The following is a 24,106-nucleotide window of genomic DNA, read 5'->3' on the forward strand; positions in this document are numbered from 1 at the left end:
ACACAAAAGTTAGCTTTCACCTTGGTTTCCAATGGTTCAGCAATTTAGAATGTCAATAATTTACTATAAGACAACACTGAAAACTGGGAGTGTCCGTATATGTGTGTTCAAGCAAGGCAGAGGGCTGGAATGAATGATGTTTTCCCTTATCAGTAACAACAAAATTGGACATGTGAGCTAACAGCTATCTGACCTCCTGTGACATGCAACTATTGCAGTTTGGGAAATGTATCCTGAGGCCAGTTTTCTTGACCGATGGATCTGCTTATCCAGAGAACAGCTTCATAAAGGGGAGAAAATAGGCTTGAATGGAATAAAAAAAAAAACTAAAAAACTTGTTGAAATGATGACACTAAAGAAGTGATAGGGCTTTAAAAAAGAATTTAGTATTCAATATATCCACAAATTCAATGAAAAGTATCTAAATTTGAAAACTACTAGATTTCTTTAAGGAATTTATTCAATTTAAAGGACCTAAAGTTATTGTTTTCACACTGAAGTCTCTACAACCAAAGTAGGTTCTTATTTTCTATTTGGTTGCATTCTACTTATTCACATTTTATTGACTCCTATATATACATAGTTTATTGCCTTCCTTGGATTGAATTCAGGGCTTTCTGTAGTAGGAAATGAGTTGTTCAAGACATCTTTAATCAACTGATTTTCCCTCAGTCCACTTGAAATCATAAAAAAAGAGGAAATATAACAGAGACAAAATAATATTAAAGTCTTAAATAAAGACTAAAGATTTTCTTCTCTTACTCATTTAAAAGTGCCAAGAAGTTTTCTAATCAAAATTTATGGAATTAAAAGGCAACTAGTCTGGATCCTCTAAAAAGTAAGAGACTCTAATGAGTCCTGGCAGCAGAGAAGACAGCCAATTATAAAAGAAGAAACCAGATCTTGAGGAGGAACCTTTCCTTTTGGGGAAGAAAGGATTTTTCCTTCCCATCCCACCTCTAGCCCCATGATCTTAACATCTTGGTCTTGCACTATTTTCCCAGGAAGAGAAACTACAATAAGTTTTTGGTTCTAAGAACTGAAGGAAGAGACATGATTGATAAGACCCATATGAGTCAAGAAGGGAGTCAGCCCTGACCGCAGGAGTTGAACACTGGAGAGAAACAGTCCTCAACAAGTGACCTTCCCAGTTCACAAAAGACACTTTGCTGATAAGAAGATGCTTGTATAAGGAAAAGTGCATTGGAGGTGTGAGTTTTCTTGGCTACATGACTTCTCTTAAGTTCTCTCTTGTAGAATTCCATGTGTTCACCCACTCTTCCCACTGACTGTGTGGGTATTTCTGGGAGAGACCACATTTACAAGGGAAATATCCTATTATTTTTGTTCTCATGAATTCTCAGTAAGTGCCTTTGGTTTGAGTTAACTGTATCTCCTTGGGAAGTATTAAAGAGAAATGCTCTTATAGTACTTTGGAAGCTTGAGTTTTAGTAGTGTGGAACCTTCTGAGTACCTTCTTGACTCCTGTGTTTGCATTTCAAAGTTTCTACTCAGCTCTGGGCTTTTTATCATAAATGCATCGAAGTCCTCTGTTTCATTAAAGATCCACTTTTTTTCCTCTGTAGGATTATACTTAATCTCAAAAGATAAATTATTCTTGATTATTTGTACTGTCATCATTTGCCTTTTTGAATTTTGAATTTTATCCAATCTCTCCACTAAGTCATCTGGCTACCCCACCTTTTTTCTTTTTATGATAACTGAGTGATCTTAGTTGTAATTCACTGGCATAATGACTAGCACATAATAGACATTTCATGAACTTGAAGATTTTCAAGACTTTCTATCAACCAAACCCCAACTTAATAGAAAATTTAACACATAAGAGCCTATATCCAAAAGCAATTTCAAGAAACTCAACATGGATAAATTATTTGTGTTTTTTTACATGGGAAATTTATAATATATGTTTAAGATTGACATCGACAATACAATAGCTCAAAAGAAATATTGGGACAGAGTTAAAATAAAAACGGTAATTATGACATACAAACAAGGGACAGAGGAAGAATAGACACATTAGAGGGAGCTTGTAGTTCTGAAAATGTACTCATATTAGGAATGGATTCAATAGGCAACACTACATTTATGCTATAAAGGATATAGCACCCTCCAAAATCTAAAAAGAAATAAGAGTAGAAAGGGAACTATAAAGAAATAAGGATGGAATGCGAACAGGGAAGCAAAGTGTGAGGGAAGAAAAAAAAGGAGAGATCTGATATGGGTGGGGGGAGATTAAGTAATAGCAAGGCAAATTATGGAACAGAAATAATGAAAAGGGTCATCAGGAATAGGAAAGATATATGTGTCTATGTATGGAGATATATGTGTGTGTGTATATATCTACACATGTATATATAAATAAATGTGTATTGATCACTGACTGAAATATCTTCAATTGAGAGCCTTCCTCATTACAGACATATAGAAATTGTCCCATAATACCAATCTGTACCAATAAAAAATAAAGATCCCAAGAGCAGAGTGGTGTTCTATCAGCTTCTACAAGCCACATTCTGTGGCTTTCTCTTGTGCTCAGGAAAAAAAAAAAGATTGATGGCAGCATATATAGTAATTATGTGATGGTAGTTCTCATGTTAGGAAATCATGATAGGTTACTAAATCTCATAGGTTATTAAATCTGATCTCAGAATGTGGCTTGTAGAAGCTGATAGAACACCACTCTGCTCTTGGGATCTTTATTTTTTATTGGTACAGATTGGTATTATGGGACAATTTGTAGATATATATACACAGTCTCTTTTCTCCTTCTATGATTGACTACAAAGAAGTATAGAAGTTGAGAAAGCTGTACCTAATTGACTTAGTGTCCTGCCATATTCTATGGGTTTATTAGTTTTGCCTATAATAATAATGAACAGACTGGACTTCAAATTCCTGATGGATTCTCCTTTGTGTTATTTTGCTAAAGATGGTGCTCACTTTGGCAACCTATATACTAAAATTGGAATGATACAGAGAAGATTAGCATGGCCCTGTGCAAAGATGACACACAAATTTACAAAGTATTTCTCTAAAGATGCATCTGTTATAACCAATTAGAATTTCTGAGAAATGGATGTTTCCAGCAGCTGCCTGAGGGGTTGAAAAGTTGGAAATTCATGAGTTGATGTAGTTATCTAGCAATAGGTGCTTCTTGTTCCAATACCACTCGTGGGCAAAAATGGCCCCAGACAGGATCATCTTGAACCTGAAGGGTTGGAGAGCCATGATTGATAGAATAATAGTAGGGTAGATAGTGTAGAAGTGAAATGTTTTTTCAGCAGACCTCCAACTTTATCTCTCAGGGGAGATTAAAATGATGGAAATGAGCTATAGTTTCATGTTTTAAATATTTCTTCTGTGGTAGAGAAAATAAATGTCCTAGGTTATTTGTCCTTAGTTCTCTAAGAGGATCATGACATCAGGGAGGTGATGCCATGCCAAGCAAGTGGATTTGATTTGAGTAAGGGACAGCTGTGCAAGGAGTGCTGCCCCACTTTTACCTCCAGAATCATCTGGGTCCAGTGGCCAGAGGTAAATTAGGACCATTGGAGAAGTCTGTAGATGAAATAGGAGACCCTGACCCTTCTAAACTAAGATCTTTAACAAGTATCAATTTGACTTAAGTAACCTTCTAATCAATGATTTAAAAAAATATATTTTTATTTTTGAAGAAAGTTCTTTTCCTATTTATTTATTTATTTAGGCATTTGTTCTTTATTTTGAGTTACAGATTCTCTCCTTTCCTATTGCCCCACTCCCTCCCACTCATTAAGAAAGCAAGCAATATAACAATTATAATGTGAAATTATGTAAAACATATTTCTATATTATCCATGTTTCAAAAAAGCAAGAAAAATAAAGAAAATGAAAAAAATTATACTTCAATTTTACCCCAAGTTTATTGAATCTCATTTTGGAGGTGGATAGCATTCTTTATCACAGGTTCTTTGGAATTATCTTGGATCATTGTAAATATTTCTTTTTAAAAGCCAATTGATGTTAAGTGGTTAAATGGAATCACGGTGCTATTAACTAGTATCTAATGATGAGGGGACACAGCTGTGGGAGCTATTGGGAAGAGAAAAAAGATACAACCCAGCTCCTAGTAGTTCCCTAGAACCCTGAATTTGCTATACTGGCAATAGAGCAATGCATCAGATGGGCATGATCCATGGATTAAATGGATCACAAAACAGCCATGATGAAGCTAGTCACTTCTAGCTATATGGATTTCTCTGGGCATGCTCAGTACTAGGAGAGAGATGCCCTTGGGTGTCCTTTTGAACATTCCCTGTGTGCCCACTCTGTCCCCCACCATGTGAGTGGGATTAACCTTCTTTGATTGGCTGCCTGGGTCTTTCACACTGTCAAAACTGAGTCACTGGACTTTTCTTTTTTTTTTTTTTTTTTTTTTTTATTTAATAGCCTTTAATTTACAGGATATATATATGGGTAACTTTACAGCATTAACAATTGCCAAACCTCTTGTTCCAATTTTTCACCTCTTACCCCCCCCACCCCCTCCCCTAAATGGCAGGATGACCAGTAGATGTTAAATATATTAAAATATAACTTAGATACACAATAAGTATACATGACCACAACATTATTTTGCTGTACAAAAAGAATCAGACTCTGAATTATTGTACAATTAGCTTGTGAAGGAAATCAAAGATGCAGGTGTGCATAAATATAGGGACTGGGAATTCAATGTAGTGGTTTTTAGTCATCTCCCAGAGTTCTTTTTCTGGGTATAGCTAGTTCAGTTCATTACTGCTCCATTAGAAATGATTTGGTTGATCTCGTTGCTGAGGATGGCCTGATCCATCAGGACTGGTCATCATCTAGTATTGTTGTTGAAGTATATAATGATCTCCTGGTCCTGCTCATTTCACTTAGCATCAGTTCGTGTAAGTCTCTCCAGGCCTTTCTGAAATCATCCTGTTGGTCATTTCTTACAGAACAGTAATATTCCATAATTTTCATATACCACAATTTATTCAGCCATTCTCCAACTGATGGACATCCATTCAGTTTACTGGACTTTTCTTGATGGGATTCTTTTCTTCTCAGCTTCCTCCCAGAACAACTCTTATGGGTGGTAGGGAAAGACTTTAACTTTCCTTCCTCTGTTTTCTCTTCTCCAAGAAATGGACCTAGGTTTGTTTCTGTACCATATTGTTTGCCTCCTTAGTTTCAGGTGCCAGGGGAGGGATGGTGGAGCCATGATTGCAGACAGGATGGTACTACCAGCCCAGCAAGTACTATCAGGGAAGCCCCAAGAAGCCAGAGTGCCTAGAATTGGAGCTAGAGGCGAGTTTTGGACTTGATCACAATAGGAAATGAGCCAAAATGTAGTATACAAGCGAGGTAGTTTGTGTCACACTGAAAAAGACTTGTCCATCATGAGCAAGTCCAGCAATATTCTAGTCTTTTTCTATAAAAACAGTTATCTACCCCAGTGGAATCCTAGCTCTTGAGAGGTATTCAATATCTTTCTGTGTTCTAGGATGCTTGAAAAAGGTCTCCATCAGGGCAGCTAGGTGGCACAGTGGATATAACACCTGCCCTTGCATTAAGAAGAACTGAATTCAAATCTGCCCTCAGATACTTATTTTCAATGTGATTCTGGGCAGGTCATTTAATTCCAATTGCCTCCTTTTCCTCTTGCTCCTATCCCCACAAAGAAAAAGGTCTCAATTCTTCTTCTGCATATCAAAGATCACTGTGGTCACAGAAAAGAGAAAGAAAGAAAGAAATAGAATTCATGAGATGCCCTAGAAGGAGGGAGGATGGAAAATATGTAAGAGAATCAGTACTAAAGATGAGAGAGAGAGCAAGAAAAGAATAAAAGAATGTCAATGTAACATGTTTACAATATACTGAAGAGAGCAGATTGAAGGGCACTTAGTACAAATAGAGCAGTGTTGTTACTATAGTGTGAAATTTGATATATACTCTTAAAAATCCAAGCTATTTGTAATGAGATTCATGGTTTTATGGTCAATCCTCCTTTTTGTCTTCTTCTTTACAAGTGTATACATTCATATTGGTGGATATTTATAAAGTTTCAATTGAAAAAAAAGATAAAACAGAAGTTCATATGTGGGGACTAGAAGTCCTACTGTAAAGATTGATATAAAGTTCCCTTCTAACTGAAATTGAGTGATTCTTGTTAAATGCTGGGAACCCATTTATACCTGTGAGATTGTTGTAGCCTAAAGGTCCATAAGAAAGCAGGCAAACACAGGTTTCCAAAAATGGAAGGATTTGGGATACAATCAAATTGAGAATCTGTTTTACTTGACTATTATTATTTACTTGACATATTTCTTGAAAGGACATTGTTCTCTCTCTCTGTCTCTCTCTCTCTCTCTCTCTGTGTCTCTCTCTCTCTCTCTTCCTTCTTTCCTTTCTTCCTTCCTTTCTATTCTCAACGTGGGTAGAAAGGAAAAGGGGGGTAAGAGAAAGGATAACTCCCCCAAAACATCTCTTTTTAAAAATGAAGAAAACAGAAGGAAAACCAGAAAGAAGAAACAGACTAGCAAGACAGATTTTTTTGGAGGGGGGGAGGGTGCCAAATCTAATAAGATGAAATTTATTAGGCATAAATGTAAAGTCTTACATTTGGGTACAAAAAGTCAATTTTACAAGTCCAGGATCAAAGAAGTGTGGCTGGACAAGTTCTTCTGAAACAGATTTGGTGGTTTCAATATCCCACCAGCTCAATATCAGCCAAAAGTGTGATATGGAAGGCAAAAGGACTAAAGCAATTATTTGTTATTATTATTATTTTTAGGCTACCAGTTGCTGGGATCATTTAATTAAATGGAGCTCTTTAAAGCCATAAGAGTAGTTAACATTCTGCTTTTTTCTGAGAAGCCTTTATTTTAACCTACATGAGATGGGCTGGAGTCATTTTGCCCTTCTGACAGAGACTGAGGACACTTGGATACTGGGTAATTCACCTCCTGCTGTAGTAAGTCAAGGGATGTAGAACTGGGCCTTCTGGATCACAGTCTAGCGATACTTCAGAGCATGGCAGCCTGGAAAAACGATGCTAACTTGCTGGCAGCTCCTCTCAAAGCTCAGGCTCGATAACAGGCTAGAGGCAAGACAGATTTGAAAGCTACAAGTTGAACTTATTATATACTTAAAAAGAAAAGAAAGTTGACATCTGAAATTTCATGTATAAGTTCCCTTTTCTGCTCTCCAATGGATATTGAAATGCTTATTTTAGTTGATGTTTATAAATTCATAATTTCAGAAAGAAAGAAAAAGAAAATGAAAGGGAAGCTTTTGAGCTGAGGTGGTTCCCTCTCACTGGGGATCCTTAGAGTTAGGATGATGACTTGTCTGTTATATTGTAGAAAAGTGTCTTCAGCTGAAGTTGGCTTAAATGGTTGCCAACATCCCTTACAACTCTGAAATTAAGTGATTCTTGTTAAATGTTGAGGATCCATCTGTATCTCTCAGTGTGTGAGGTTTTTGCAGCCTAAAGGTCTGCAAGAAAGCAAGGAAACACAATTGCCCTGCCCTGCCAATGTGATGAAGAAAGTGGTTTTTTTTTTTTTTTTTTTTTTTTTTTTTATCTGTGTTTTCTTTCACAATAAAACTAAGACTGAAATGTTTTGCAAGGTTATATGTGTATAATCTACATCCAATTGCTTGCCTTCTCAGTAGGGTAGGAGGAGGGAGAAGGAAGAGAATTTGGAACTCAAAAGTTTTTTTTTTTAAATTTTAAAAATTACTTTTACATATAATTGGGGAAAAATAAAACATTAAATTAAAAAAGAAAAAAAAATAACACTCCCAGCTCATTACCCTCAGCCTTCATCCTAAAAAGCAATTCCTGTAGAGATGAAGTCTGGTAATTATTCCTGAAGGGGTTTCATCTATTGAAGATCCAGAAAAGAAAGTGCTCAGGAGTTTGGTGGTGAAAACTATCATAAGAAACTGGTATGATTTCATCAGTGGAAATGACATTTTAAAATGATTCTGCTGCACCCTAAACACCATGGGACTTTTCTGTATGACTTGCAACTGAAACTTTCGGTGTGTGTTTGCTACCCCATTAGGATGAGGACCTTTTCTAACTGTTTTACTTTTTTTTGTATCCTCAACACAGTACTTTGCACTCATAGTAAGTGCTTATTTAGTAGTATGCACACATAGTAATAAATGCTTTATTCCTTCCTTTCCGGCTTGGTGAAGACCTTCCATAATTTACTTTCTGCTGGAATAACCTTCCAAAACTCAGAGTCACCTCCCCATTATAGTTTCATAAAAGTGGTATTAACACAACTAAAATATACTATCCTTAATTAAGGGCCTTTCTCAGAGGCACCTAAAAAGATGTGACCAGGTTTCATTTCATTTCTCCTAACACTAGTATAAAGCAGCCAATATCTTGATTTTTTACAAAGAACCTGAGGCACATCAGTGGAAAGTAGCTTGCATGAATTTGATCACTTGCTAGAGCAAAGAATACAAAAATTAGAAAGAGGCCACATGATTATAAATTCAAAACAACAGTTCTAGATTTCTCTACTCCTCCTCCCCCATTTCTTAATTCCTAAATTCTGGCTTTTTTCCCCTATATAATATCACCAGCTCTCTTGTCCTTTCCAGTCACCCCACACCCCCAGGGTATTGGGCAGCCTTAGATTATTCAAATCTTTGGAGTCACTCCAATGGTCACATGGACTCAGATTCAGGAAATGTATCCTCAGCTGACTGTCCTGAGACCATGGGTAGGGAGGAGGAGTGATTAGGAATGTTATCAAACTGTACCATGATTTATTCAGTTTACAAATACCATTCTTCTTGGTTAAAAACGAACTGCTTCCAGTTCCACATTTTTGGATGATGGCTTTTCTGAGTACCAGGCCCAGCTCCTTCTCTCTTATAACACTGGCAAAAACATAGTCATAGGAAAAGGCTGAGAAAAATCTTTCATTTCACATAGACTTTTACCAGAATTTAACAATGTCCTTTTTATAGGGAATCTGATAGCAGATAGAATTAGCAGAATGAAAGTACAAGTATCACTGTTATATTTTCAATTTTTGCTAAAATTTATACTCACCCTGCTATCTGATTTTCTGTCGAGCTTGTATCATCATACCACCTAATAGATCCTCAAATGCTTTTTTCTTCTCCTAGAACTTTGGGACTAAAAAAAATCAGAGAATTATAGAATTGGAGAATTGGAAGGGACTTCTTCAGAAACCATCTAGACAAACTCTCAGCCAAAAGAAATACCCAATAAAAAATCTGCCAAAGATGGGAAGACCTCCAGGGAGGGAAAACCCAAAGGCTCTAATGGCTCTAATGGGAATGGAGTTTTTCCTGAGATCAAGCCTAATTTGGCTTTTTTGGGCTTCACCCCATTGCTCTTGTTTTTAGCTTCTGAGATCAAACAAAGTAAGTCTAAGCCCTCTTCCTTATGACAGGTCTATAAATAATAATCATATCCCAACTTAGTCTTCTCTTTTTCTAGTTCCCAAGTTTTTCAACCAGTACTCATAGAATCAAGGTGCTGTACTGTCCTAATTGTCTTTCTCTGGACACTCCCCAACAAATCAATATCCTTCTTAATCTGTGGTGCCTAGAACTGAGCAGCAATATCTGGTATTGCAGATAAAGTCTGGGCAGGGCAGAGTACAGAAGGATTGTTGTTTCTTCATTGTGGGAAACTATGCTTCTCTGAATGCATCAAAACATCCTTAACTTTTGTGGCTGCTACATCACACTGCTGCTGCATTCTGAATTTACAATCCACTAAAAGGTCTTTTTAAACACAACCTACAGTGGAAGTCTCCCCTATCCCGTACTTGTGAAGCTAATTCTTTAAATCCAAGTATATTACTTTGAATTTATCCCTAGTGAATCTCATCTTAGATTCAGTCAATGTTCTACCCTGAGATGAATGAAAAGTCTGAGACAAGAGTTTCTGCATAACTAATAATCAATGTATTAATTAGACTGATAGTCAATAAATTGATGATCAGTGTTCCTTCTCAGTAGCCAAAGACAAAACCATGGAGATCTCTGAATGCCTTAGTACCTTTGGAAAAGATATCTCTGATATAGGTAAAAATCAATACTGATTGAACAATTAATGAGGGAGTAACTAAAAGCCTTCAGTTCCTCCTGTTGAGAATATGACTTGATCATAAGATTCAGCTGCCTCCAGCAAAGGAATCCATCTCTATCCAGACCACTTCTCCTTAGTTTTCTCCTTCATAAGTGGGGTCACCCTAAGTTCTAATGTAGGGTTCCAAGGGCAGGGGCATATTTCCTAAGGGCAAGAATTCACCTATATTAGATTCTGTTTGTAAGGTCTTCTAATTGAGTGAGGTCCGGCCCAAGATCACAGAACATGTGTCTGGAGGATTTGGGCAATTTTATTTTATCAATAATATCCTTTAGAAACTGCCTGATTAGCCTACAGGGGTGGTCCCTGAATGAGGAAATAGAAAGGGAAAAATTTCAATCCTAATTTAATTATTGGTTATTAATCAATATAAATATTGATATTAATATAAAAATAATCACTTATCTCAACCTTCTCAAGATCTTTTTAAATCTTGATTTTGTCAACCATCTCGTTACTACTCCATCTCAGCTTGGTGCCATCTGAAAATATTAAGAGTGCACCAGTCCTGAAGTTGGGAAGACCTGAATTCAAATGTGACCTCAGATACCAAACACTTCCTGGCTGTGTGACACTGAGCAAGTCACTTAACTCTAATTGCCTCAGGGGGGAAAAAGTGTGTTATCTATTTCTTTGTCTAAATTATTGATAAATAAAAAAGTTAAACCATAAAGATTCACACATCCCTAGGGCACTGGCCTTCTTGCTATTTTCACGAACAAGTTACCATCCTTAAGGGTAGCTAGATGGCACAGTGGATAGAGTATTGGTGGTGGAGTCAGAAGGACCTGAGTTCAAATGCAGCCTGAGATACTTAACATTTACTAGCTGCCTGATTCAAGCAAGTCACTTAAACCCAATTGCCTCATAAAACAAAACAAGACATACCATCTCTATCTCTAACCCCCATGCCTAGAAAGCTCTCTATTCTCATTTCTATCTAATGCCTTCTCTTGCTTTCTTTCAGTTCCAGCTAAAATACTTTCTGCCTTTCCCAACTCAATTCTAATGCTTTCCCTCTGTTAATGATTTCCTATTTATAAATTATATAATTTATATATTTACCTTGTTTTTACATATTTGTTTGCTTGTTGTCTTCCCCATTAGGTTGTGAGCTAATTGAGAGTGGAAACTTTTGTATTGCTTCTTTTTGTGTCTCCATTACTTGGCACAGTGCCTGACACATAGTAAGTGCTTAAGAAATGTTTATTGACTGACTGCCTCCACTTGGCATCTCCTGCTACACTGAATCAGTAACAACCATTTTTTGAGTCTGGCCATTCACCTAGTTCTAAATTCATTTAGGAACCATTTTTATATCATGGATCTCTTAGGGAAACTGTTGAAAAATTGAACCCCTTCTCAGGCTAGTACTACTAAATGCATAAAATAAAATATATAACATTACAAAGGAAACCAGTGATATTAAAATATATTTATATATATATGTCATATATATATGACACATAATGTAACATATTATGTGTATTACATAGAGAACATATATTCTGTGAATTATACATATATATATATATATATATATATATTTTAAATTCATGAATTCTAGGTTAAGGACACGTGTCTAATTATATAATTGATAGTCTGAATCTCTCCATTTTCTCCACAAGAATGGAATGAGATGCTTTATCAAATGCTCTGCTAAAATCTAGGTCAACTTCATCTACAGAATCTCCTTCATCTATCAGTTCTTTAACCCGGGGAAAAAAAAAGGAAATGTTAGTCTTACGTGACCTGTTCTTGAAGATATATGCTGGATCTTTGTAATCAATGCATCCCTTTCTAGAAGTTTGCTAAACATCCCTTTAATGAGATCTCTAGAGATTGCCAAGTCTAACCTCCCACTTCAAGGCCAAACTACTTCTAAATTAATAGTATTGCTATGAATGAAAATGATGATGATAGTAGATTATTTAAATAGTGTTTTAAACTGTATAATACAATTTATAGTTTATAGGAGACAAGATGTAGCACAGTAAAAAACAAAGACTCTGTAGTTAGAAATTTAAATCCTGCCTCTAACAGTACGAAGGAGAGTTAAAATAATCAATGTCCTTGGGTCTCAGTTAGCTCATCTATACAATGAGGAAATGGCCTCTGGGATCTCTTCCTGTTTTCTGGTCTCACCTGACCCTAGAAAGAAATCTTGTGATGAAGGTACAAATGGTTTTTTTTAATGCTCATTTTACAGAAGTAGCTGAAACTTAGAGAGGCCAGATCACTTAGGGTCATAGAATCATAGATTTAGAGCTGAGAATGACCTTAGAAATCAAGTACAATTCTCTCATTTTATATATGAAGGAAATTAAGGCCTAAATAGTTTATGTAACTTGCTAGAGCTTGAGCATAGTCAAATAGCTGGTCTTTGTCAGAGGTGTGACTTAAATTGAGGTCTCACACAAGTTCAAATAGACTGATAGTGTAATCTCTGCTGCTTTGTGAGCCTAGATTGTTGTCCATGAACAGAACTCTTAAATTATTTACTGCTACTACTGCTGCTGCTGCTATTGCTGCTATTACTATCACTGCTACTGCTGCTGCTGTTCCTTGTACAGCTGTTACTGCTGCTATTATTATCACTGCTAATATAACTTAGCTAATATAACTTAACTAATATAACTACTCCTTCTACAGCTGCTATTGCTACTGCTGTACTACTACTACTACTACTGCTGCTGCTACTACTACTATTACTACTGCTACTGTTCCTTTTATTGCTGCTACTACTGTTACTGCCGCTACTGCTGCTGCTACTATTGCTGCTACTACTGCTGCAGTTACCACCACACTACCACTCTAGTATTTACATAGCTCTTCAAGGTGTGCAAGAACATCTTACAAATGTTACTTCATTTGGTATTCAACAACAACTCTAAGAGGTAAGTGCTATTATTATCTCCATTTTACAGGTGATGAAACTGAAGCTGGGGAGGATATGACTTGGCCAAAATCACTTATAAGTTTGGATTTGAACCCATGTTTTCCTGAATCCAAAGTCAGGTACTCTAGCTATTAGATGACCCGGTTGCCTCCGATATCAATATCTATAACAGAGCAATATCTATACTTTTAGTTTCTAATATTTAAAACATCTAGATAGACCAATCTGGGGCAATTAATACACTGTATTTGCATATTCTTGAGATAAGATGAATATTTTTATTTCTAAGTAAGATTTTAATTGCTTGTAATGATTTACATTTAAAATACATTTGTACAATAGGAAAAAAACCCAGTAAATTATAATAAAATTTTAAAAAAATTAAAATTCTCATATTGACACATTTGGTCCTCCTAGTGTCCAACTTATGCTGAATATGCATCAAATTTCCTTCTTCATTTGTACACTTATTCAAACACTAGCACTCATTTCACTAACCTGGTTTGAGGTTTTTTAGTATGTATTTTTGTGTATAAGGGATTGATCTGATTCAGGGAAATCTCTCTTCAGGAGGTGCCAAGTGGCAGGTTCACTCCCCAGGAAAGTCCCAAGGGTCACCTCCTAGTTAGATGATTTAAGGAAGTAGCTTTGGAGATAAGGGAAATGATAATTAATAACCAATTCTTTTTTAATGTTCTTTTTTATTAAAGCTTTTTATTTTCAAAACATATGTATGAATAATTTTCAAAGTTCACCCTTGCAAAAACCTGTAATAACAGATTCTTAATATTAGAGGGATTTGGGGTTGTTGTTGTTTTTTCCCTTTTATTTCCTCATTCAGAGACCTGTTCTTGAAGTCTTTGAAGGATAGTACTGATGATGAGGTTGGCCTAACCCTGGGAACTTTCTCCTTTATCTTAAATGGAACTCATACAACTAGGAAAGCATATTTTTAAGAAAGTGAAAAGAGAATCAAATCTACCTCTCATCACAATATTCATTCATTCATTGTTAACCAATCAGAGTTGATTTTCCCTTCAGGAACACCCTCTTTTTCAAAGATATTTAAACATTCAAAGACCTCTCTGCGCAGTCTTTAATTAGAAGAGAATCACTGACCTCAATTTATTTATTGATTATTTGCTAATCTAATTAATAAAAGTCAGCTCAGATTTTACAATAAAGTACCGTAAACACCCCATTAAAGAAAAAAGAATGAATTCAGACTTATCTAATACAAAGGGATAGACAAAAATTTCCTGAGGATTTTTCAACTGGTGGGTGCCAAAAGAAGGGGGACAGGGGACAGCTCACTCTATAACCTCTGCTAACATGTGGAAGGGAAAACTGCATTTCTCTATACACACACAAAACATTCTATTCCATCATGGAAAGTTTCTGGTCTTCTTTGGTTTTTGTTTGTTTGTTTGTTTTAAATTGAAGCTTTTTATTTTCAAAACACATGCAAGGATAATTTTTCACCACTGACCCTTGCAAAACCTTTTGTTCCAATTTCCTCTCCTCCTCCCCACCCCCTCTCCTAGATGGAAAGTAGTCCAATATATGTTAAATATGGCAAAAATATATGTAAATCCAATATATGCATACATATTTATACAATTATCTTGCTGCACAAGAAAATCAAATCAAAAAGGGAAAAAAATGAGAAAGAAACAAAATTCAAGCAAACAACAGAAAGAGTGAAAATGCTATGTTGTGGTCCACATTCAGTTCCCACACCTCTCTCTAGGTATAGATGGCTCTCCTCACCACAAGATCATTGGAACTGCCCTGAATCATCTCATTATTGAAGAGAGCCACGTCTATCAGAAGTGATCATCTTGTTGTTGCCATGTACAATGATCTCCTGATTCTTCTCATTTCACCCAGCATCAGTTCATGTCTCTCCAGGTCTCTCTAAAATCATCCTCCTGATTGTTTTTTATACAACAATCATATTCCACAACATTCATACATCTGGTCTTATTTAGAAACTTTAAGGACTGATGTCTGATTTTATAGTCTTGCCTGTTTTGCCTGAATTCTAAACTGTTCCAAGAGAAGCCCCGGAAATATCAAGTCCCGATATAAAAGTCTTTCTTCACCTTCTCTCAGGCCTTGCCTCCTCTCCCCTCCAATTTGTTTACCCTGACTCTGCATAAAGTCCCTCATCAGTATCTACAATTAAGGCAAACCATACCACCATCACTGCAATTACGCAAGAGGCCCTTGGTTTCCAGTGGGCTGGGGAACAATGAGCAAGCCTTCAGAGGGGATGCCCAATCCGGAGGCCAGTCCTAATCACAACCAGGGGACAGATGATTTCCCCACTTGACCTTCGGATTTCTACATCTCTTGAGTTCCAGACTTGTTTCCCAGAAAGCTTAGACTGTGAGTTTGCCAAGCAGAGTTATCTTAATTTCCCCTATGCAACCTCCAAGGGTCTCCCAGGCCCCGGGCTGTTTCCCCAGGCCTCCCCCAACCTCCCTCACCGCACCCTCCCCCCCCCCCTCAGATTCCAAGTTGTTTATTTCCTTCCTGGCCCCAGCCCTGGACCTGTTTGAAGTTCACCTGGGTGTTTGCCACGCCCTCCAGCTGTGGAGGGGGAGGGGATGGAGGGATGATCTTCGGGGAGTCTGCTCAGGCGGCCCCCTGGGTCCTCTTAATGCTTTGCTAAACAAATTGTTCTGGTGTTCCAAGTCTCCAGTTCCCCTTACAGAAAGAGGGGGAGGGATCGGGAGAGACTAGCAAAACTGAACTTAAACAAATCCTTGAACCGAAAAGAGTTTGATTTTCCCATTTGATAGCAGCTGGACTGTGGAAGGGAGGAGAACCTCCTGATCTCCTCCAGGTTCCCTTTTGGCGTCCGAAGTGTGCCTCCGGCAGCTGGAAAACAGTAGAATCTGCCCAGGAAGGCCATCCGTGGGCTAGCTCCTTCATCCCTCCACAGGGCTCTGAGGCCCTTCCTGAGTGGGTTTGTCTCTGGCTGCCCCCCTGCCCAGTTAAAGGAAAGGGAGTTCTCTGCCTCCTAAAGAAAACTTTTAGCAGGTAGCGATGGAGCTGACTCTTGCAGGAGCTAGAGATCCCAAAAAGCATTCCAGGTAAGGAATGTCAGACACAGAAAAAAGGAGACGGGCCAAGCTAAGGCAGGATTACTTATAATGTGTAATTGACTGAAAAGGCGAGTTAAAGCTGCCTGTGAAGCTAATTGTACAATATTTCAGAGTCTGATTCTTTTTCTACAGCAAAATAACGTTTTGGTCAGGTATACTTATTGTGTATCTAATTTATATTTTAATATATTTAACATCTACTGGTCATCCTGCCATCTAGGGGAGGGGGTGGGGGTGGGGTAAGAGGTGAAAAATTGGAACAAGAGGTTTGGCAATTGTTAATGCTGTAAAGTTACCCATGTATATATCCTGTAAATAAAAGGCTATTAAATAAAAAAATAAATAAAAATTAAAAAAAAATTTAAAAAAAAAATAAAGCTGCCTGTGACAAGCAAAGGAGTTGGTATTTTATCCTAAAGGCAATAGGGAGCCATTGAAGCTTCTTGAGCTGGAGAGCCAAAGGTCCGGACCTCTGCTTCAGGAAAATCAGTTGGGAAACAGTTTCACACAGATGGGTTGGAGAGAGACCAAAAGTAAGAGGACAATCAGGAGACGATTACAATTGTATGTACTTGGATCTGGGATTAAACAAAGTGAATACTTTCTCCCATCTGCATCTCATCCCCTGTAATTCTTGCCAGTTTCTTTCTTACCAGACATCCCCAAGCCTGGATCTCTTTTTTCTTCTTTTCCTACTCGCTCCAGCTTTCTGTAGTGAATCATTAACTAGGTCTTCCGCCATTCAGGCTTTGTGATAAATATTGGGAATACACATAAGAAAAAGAAAGACAGCACCTGGCCTCGAGGAGTTTACAATCTAAGGGAGAAGAAAGCAAAAGGGAGCTGAAGGTGATGGGGGGAAGGGGTAGGGGTGGTAGAAGACTGGGGGCCAAGGGTACGTATTCTGGGAGTCAAAACCAAGCAGAGAAAAATGAAAAGTTCATCTGAATAGTTCTGACTTTTCTATCATATCTTAGCTAAAATCCCACCTAATGCCATTCCTCTATTGATTATCTCCCCGACTTACACGAACTGATGCTGAGTGAAATGAGCAGGACCAGGAGATCATTATATACTTCAACAACAATATTATATGATGACCAGTTCTGATGGACCTGGCCATCCTCAGCAATGAGATCAACCAAATCATTTCCAATGGAGCAGAATGAACTGAAAGCATGCCCAGAGAAAGAACCTTGATGACAAAAAACCAACATTGAATTCAATCCCTTATTTATGCCCACCGCATTTTTGATTTCCTTCACAAGTAATTGTAAATATTTGAGTCTGATTCTTTTTGTACAGCAAAATAATGTTTTGGTGGTATACTTTTGGTATCTAATTTATATTTTAATGTATTTAACATCTACTAGTCATCCTGCCATCTAGGGGAGGGGGTGGGGGGGGTAAGAGGTGAAAAATTGGAACAAGAGGTTTGGCAATTGTTAATGCTGTAAAGTTACCCATGCATATAACCTGTAAATAAAAGGCTATTAAATAAAAAAAAAATATTGATTATCTCCCCAATGTCAGGGTCCCCTGAAAACAAAGGGTCTTCTCCTCCCAGATTGAGTAATTGATTGTTGCTGTTTTGATTAAGTAAAAAAAGGACATTCTCTGCTTGTCCAATTGTTTGCTACCCATCCATTCCCTCTATCAATCAGATTAGTAAGTCAAGGAAGGAGAAAGATTAGGAAATTTATCTAGTGCCAACTAAGAAAAAACACTACGATTTATTGATTATTAAATGCTTTTCTCCTCACAGAGATCTCTAGAATTAAATTTCTTTCATTAAGGAAAGAAGAAGAGGAGGAGAAAGTCTGATATGGATATAAAACTGATTGCATTTCTAACCTCTCCTCTGGTTCTAGAAGAAGGGAGGGAGCTCTGGAGTCGCAAGAGCTGAGCAGATTGTGCCCACTTTGAATGGAATAACACCAAGTTGAGATGGTCACTTTGGTTAAAGATGTTCAATTCCCCATCAGGCTGGTGCAGTTTATTCCATGGTGGTGATGGTTCTGAGACAGTCATCAGTCATTTCAGACGTGCATTTTTCCAGATATTTTATTAATATCTTGAAGCCAGGACACTGATGAACATAGATATAAATCTGCCAAATGATGGAAATAGTCCCCTTCCTCCCACCTCGCATCCCCCAGTGAAGGCTAATCAATCTCTGGTAGAAATTTCTAAAACAAATTTTCACCTGCCAAAACTACCACTTTGCAACTTAGCTGCCTGGAATGCAAACCAGTAATAACGAAGCAAATGTCTTTTGAGAATTGGGCTTACACACACAGGATGGCAAAAATCTGAATGGTATATATATATATATATATATATATATATATATATATATATATATACATAATAGGAAACTCTGATAACAAACATTCTGTCATGTTGTGATAGAATAAAGAGATAAGCTTTCTCCATCCTTTGAAAGGCACCAAGATCTATGTTGGCCTAGAAGGGAAAAAAAAGAGGGAATTTTCCAGGTAAGAGGACCATTCATGTCAATCCAATCCAAAAATACTGAATAGCTTGAAATTCCATGCTGCCTTATACTTCCTGCCAATGCTGATGTGAGAATTTGTTCCACCTTTCCGTACTGTTGTAAAATGATAAGGAATGGAGCCTTCAGGCTTTCCAATGGTTCTGAAATAGGACACCCATCCTTGCAAAGGGCCAACTAAAACATTAAAAAAATGGTGCTGAAACTCTGGGTCATGCTACAACATTTGCCACTAATCGCTCTTTCTCTCTCCTTTTCTCTGTCTCTATCTCCTTTCTGTCTCTGTCTCTCTCTCTCTCTGTTTCTCTCTCTTCTCTCTGTCTCTCTTTGTCTTTCTGTCTCTCTGTCTGTCTCTGTGTGTGTGTCTGTCTGTCTCTCTCTCTCCTTCCCTTCTTTCTCTACCTTTCTGTTTGCCTCTGTGCCTCTGTCTCTGTCTCTCTGTCTCTCTCCCTATCTATCTATCCCTCCCTCACACCACCATTTCAAGTACTTCCCCAAACTGGTACTGCTTAGATTGTTATAAAGGGACAAACACAACCTTCCGGAAAGTTATGGGGTAGTTAATTCAGGTAGCTTCTATATACAGCCCAGAAAAGAGTCAGACTGAAAAAGAGAGCATATTGTTCAGTGTCCGCATCCCTTTCTCTATAGTGCTGGTGAGATTAAACGGAGGTGGTATAGAGTCATTCATCACCTATCTACATATTGAGATTCCACACTAGCCATAGGAAAGATTTTATTGGTGTAAAGTTTTTTCTTTGGTAAAAATGAGGAACTTTTAATAGATAGTTTTTAGAGGAAGAAATCCAAGATATTAAGGGATATATAAAAACAATATGAATTACAAATAATTAGAGAAATAGAAATGAAAACAACTTAAAGTCACCACCTAACAACCATCTTATTAGCAAAATTAACAAAAAAGAGAAACATATCAAATGCTAGAGGAAAAATAGGAACATTAATATACTTTTGGTAGAATTGTGAATTGTTCTCACTATTCTTGAAAACAATATGGAATTGCACATATTTAACCTCTATCAGATTTCTTGGTGTCTTAGGGAGGGGGGAGAAAAGGGAGGGAAGCAGAAAACTCTGGAGCACAAAATCTTATTTTTTGTTTTTTTATTAAAGCTTTTTATTTTCAAAACATATTCATGGATAATTTTTTAACATTGACCTTGCAATTGCAAAACCTTATGTTCCCCCCACCCCCTCCCCAAATGGCAAGTAATCCAATATATGTTAAACATGGTAAAAATATATGTTAAATCCAATTTATGCATATATATTTATAAAATTATCTTGCTACACAAGAAAAATCAGATCAAAAAGAAAAATGAGAAAATAAAATGCAAGCAAACAACAACAAAAGAAGTGAAAATGCTCTTGTGACACACACTCTACAATGCTTTTTCTGGGTGTAGATGGCTCTCTTCATCACAAGATCATTAGAACTGGCCTGAATCATCTCATCTCTTTGTTGAAAAGAGCCACATCCATCAGAACTGATCATAGTATACTCTTGTTGTTGCCATGTACAATGATCTCCTGGTTCTGTTCATTTCACTTAGTACCGGTTCATGTAAGTCTTGAAGCACAAAATCTTATAAAAATTAATATTAAAAATTATCTGTACATGTATTTGGAAAAATAAAATATTATTGGGGGAGGAAGAAATTTAGCTTGAAAGCAATTAGGAACTATATCCATAAAGTTGCTAAATTGTGCATAGTTTACTAGGTCTACATCCCAAAGAGAGTAAAGAAAAAAAGGGAAAGGACCAATATGGAAAAAAATTGTTCATCATGCTCTTTTTTTTTTTAAGCAATAGAGAATTAAAAACTGGGGGGGGAGGAGTACCCATAAATTGAAGAATGGTTGAACAAGTTATAATATATATGGATGTAATTAAATACTATTATGCTATAAGAAATGATTAAGGAGATGATTTTATTTTTTTTTATCTGAAATGTGATTATTATTATTTTATTTTATTTTATTTTATTTTAATAGACTTTTATTTACAGGATATATACATGGGTAACTTTACAGCATTAACAATTGCCAAACTTCTTGTTCCAATTTTTCACCTCTTACCCCTCTACCCTCCCTAAATGGCAGGATGACCAGTAGATGTTAAATATATTAAAATATAACTTAGATACATAATAAGTATACATGACTAAAACATTATTTTGCTGTACAAAAGAATCAGACTCTGAATTATTGTACAATTAGCTTGTGAAGGAAATCAAAAATGCAGGTGGGCATAAATATAGGGATTGGGAATTCAATGTAATGGTTTTTAGTCATCTCCCAGAGTTCCTTTTCTAGGTATAGCTAGTTCAGTTCATTACTGCTCCATTAGAAATGATTTGGTTGATCTCGTTGCTGAGGATGGCCTGATCCATCAGAACTGGTCATCATCTAGTATTGTTGTTGAAGTATATAATGATCTCCTGGTCCTGCTCATTTCACTCAGCATCAGTTCTGTAAATCTCTCAGGCCTTTCTGAAATCATCCTGTTGGTCATTTCTTACAGAACAGTAATATTCCATAATTTTCATATACCACAATTTATTCAGCCATTCTCCAACTGATGGACATCCATTCAGTTTCCAGTTTCTAGCCACTACAAAAAGGGCTGCCACAAACATTCGTGCACATACAGGTCCCTTTCCTTCTTTATAATCTCTTTGGGATATAATCCCAGTAGTAACACTGCTGGATCAAAGGGTATGCACAGTTTGATAACTTTTTGAGCATAGTTCCAAACCACTCTCCAAAATGGTTGGATTCGTTCACAACTCCACCAACAATGAATCAATGTCCCAGTTTTCCCACATCCCTCCAACAATCATCATTATTTTTTCCTGTCATCTTAGCCAATCTGACAGGTGTGTAGTGGTATCTTAGACTTGTCTTAATTTGCATTTCTCTGATTAATAATGACTTGGAGCATCTTTTCATATGACTAGAAATAGTTTCAATTTCTTCATCTGAGAATTGTCTGTTCATATCCTTTGACCATTTTTCAATTGAGAATGGCTTGATTTTTATAAATCAGAGTTAATTTCTATATATTTTGGAAATGAGGCCTTTATCAGAACCTTTGACTGTAAAAATATTTTCCCAGTTTATTGCTTCCCTTCTAATCTTGACTGCATTAGTTTTGTTTGTACAAAAACTTTTCAGTTTGGTATAATCGAAATTTTCTATTTTGTGATCAGTAATGATCTCTAGTTCTGCTTTGGTCATAAAGACCTTCCTAAGGAGATGATTTTAGAGAAATCTGGAAAGACTCATGAACTGATGCAGAATAATATGATCAGAATCAGAAAAACAACTTTTACAATAACAACAATATTGTAAAAACAACTAATTTTTTTTTGTTTGTTTTTTTAAATTTATTTTTATTTATTTTTATTTTTTTATTTAATAGCCTTTTATTTACAGGATATATACATGGGTAACTTTACAGCATTAACAATTGCCAAACCTCTTGTTCCAATTTTTCACCTCTTACCCCCCACCCTCCCTAGATGGCAGGATGACCAGTAGATGTTAAATATATTAAAATATAACTTAGATACACAATAAGTATACATGACTCAAAACATTATTTTGCTGTACAAAAGAATCAGACTCTGAATTATTGTACAATTAGCTTGTGAAGGAAATCAAAATGCAGGTGTGCATAAATATAGGGATTGGGAATTCAATGTAATGGTTTTAGTCATCTCCCAGAGTTCTTTTTCTGGGTATAGCTAGTTCAGTTCATTACTGCTCCATTAGAAATGATTTGGTTGATCTTGTTGCTGAGGATGGCCTGATCCATCAGAACTGGTCATCATCTAGTATTGTTGTTGAAGTATATAATGATCTCCTGGTCCTGCTCATTTCACTCAGCATCAGTTCGTGTAAGTCTCTCCAGGCCTTTCTGAAATCATCCTAAAACAACTAATTTTGAAAAACAGGAATTCTAATCAATACCTAACTAGCCACAATTGCCAAAGACTTGTGATGAAACACGTTACTTCTCTCCTGATGGAGACATGATAAATTCAGAGTACAGATTGAGACATGTCTGTTTTTTGGACATGGCCAATGGAGAAACTTGTTTTGCTTGACTGTACATGTTTGCTGCAGGTATTTCATTTTTTTCTTCCTTTTCAAATGAAGAAGGAAGAATGGAAGGGAAAGAATTTGAATTTTCACAAAAATCAAGTCAAATAAATTTATTTATCTTAGTAAATGAGGGTTTACAAAGTCCCTTAAGGTTTGAAATCCTGTGATCCTAACCTCCAAGAGTTTGCATTTGAGAAAGGATAAATTCAAGATAAATTAACAGAGATGTTCAAATATGGATTGCATAAATAACATATTTCTCTAAGTCCTAGGAAGTGAGAGCTAATTATCTTATTTGATAATCAATCATAGAGATGTCCTGAGATGATTTGTGCTTGATGAGGACAGGATTCCTGGAAGAGATAGATTTTTTTTCTGTTTGTTTTATTGATGCTTTTTGTTTTTACATCACATTTTACATAGATTTTCATTAATTTCTAGATATGTACTTCCTCCTCCCCCCCCAGTGAGATTTCCCTTGCAACAAAGAAAAATAATTAAGCAAACCCAACCAACACAGTCTGACAGAATATGCAATATTTCATACCACATATTTCTCTAAGGAAAAGAGGAAGGTGAATTTCCTCATCTCTGAAAAGTCAGATTTTTATTATAGAGAAGTATTTCCTTGGGCTGAGAATTTTTTCTTTTTTCATTTTCTTTATTTTTTATTATAATTAGTAACCTGAAACAAATATCTTCATTATCAGTACTTAATTAGAAATCACTTACTTGTGCAGAAATAATTTGAGGGGGTGGCAAATTTCTGCCAGGCTATAGAGCTTACCTCAAAAGGTGTTTAAAATCTCTGGAATGGAGATGAAGATGAGATTCTAGACTGGTGTAACAAACTCTCTTTACCATTACCAGTCCATTGGCTGGCAGGCTAAATGCAGAGAGGAGTTTAGGACCCTAATAATTAGAGATAACAAGGAGAAAAATATGAAGGAAGGGTGAGGAAAAAAAGACCCGTGGCAGAACACCCTGGTAGGCTAACCCAAAAGGGATTCAGCAAAGATGGCATCGGCCATAAGCAGAGTTATAGGAGAAATTTAATCTCAGGTGTTTGACATCATAATTTGACTTTCTATTGGATACAGTCAGATGGGGTGACTCAAAACCTCCATGGAGGGGACTATAATAAGTTGATCCCCATTAGTGCCCTTCCCTGATTGCTTCAGAATGATCTTATCAGAACTTCAGGCTTTCTCTGCCTAATGACTTAAGACTTTATCATTATGGAATTTCGATATTTTATTGAT

General features: G+C 36.6%; 1 non-coding gene across 1 annotated transcript; it reads left to right on the forward strand.

Moving 5' to 3' along the window:
• The first annotated feature begins 2,956 nt into the window (after positions 1–2,956).
• Positions 2,957–3,063, forward strand: LOC111721124. The gene has a single exon (XR_002770478.1). It is a non-coding gene; the product is annotated as a U6 spliceosomal RNA (small nuclear RNA).
• The last annotated feature ends 21,043 nt before the right edge of the window (positions 3,064–24,106 follow it).

Source organism: Sarcophilus harrisii, chromosome 5 (assembly GCF_902635505.1).
Source record: "Sarcophilus harrisii chromosome 5, mSarHar1.11, whole genome shotgun sequence".
Taxonomy (NCBI): domain Eukaryota; kingdom Metazoa; phylum Chordata; class Mammalia; order Dasyuromorphia; family Dasyuridae; genus Sarcophilus; species Sarcophilus harrisii.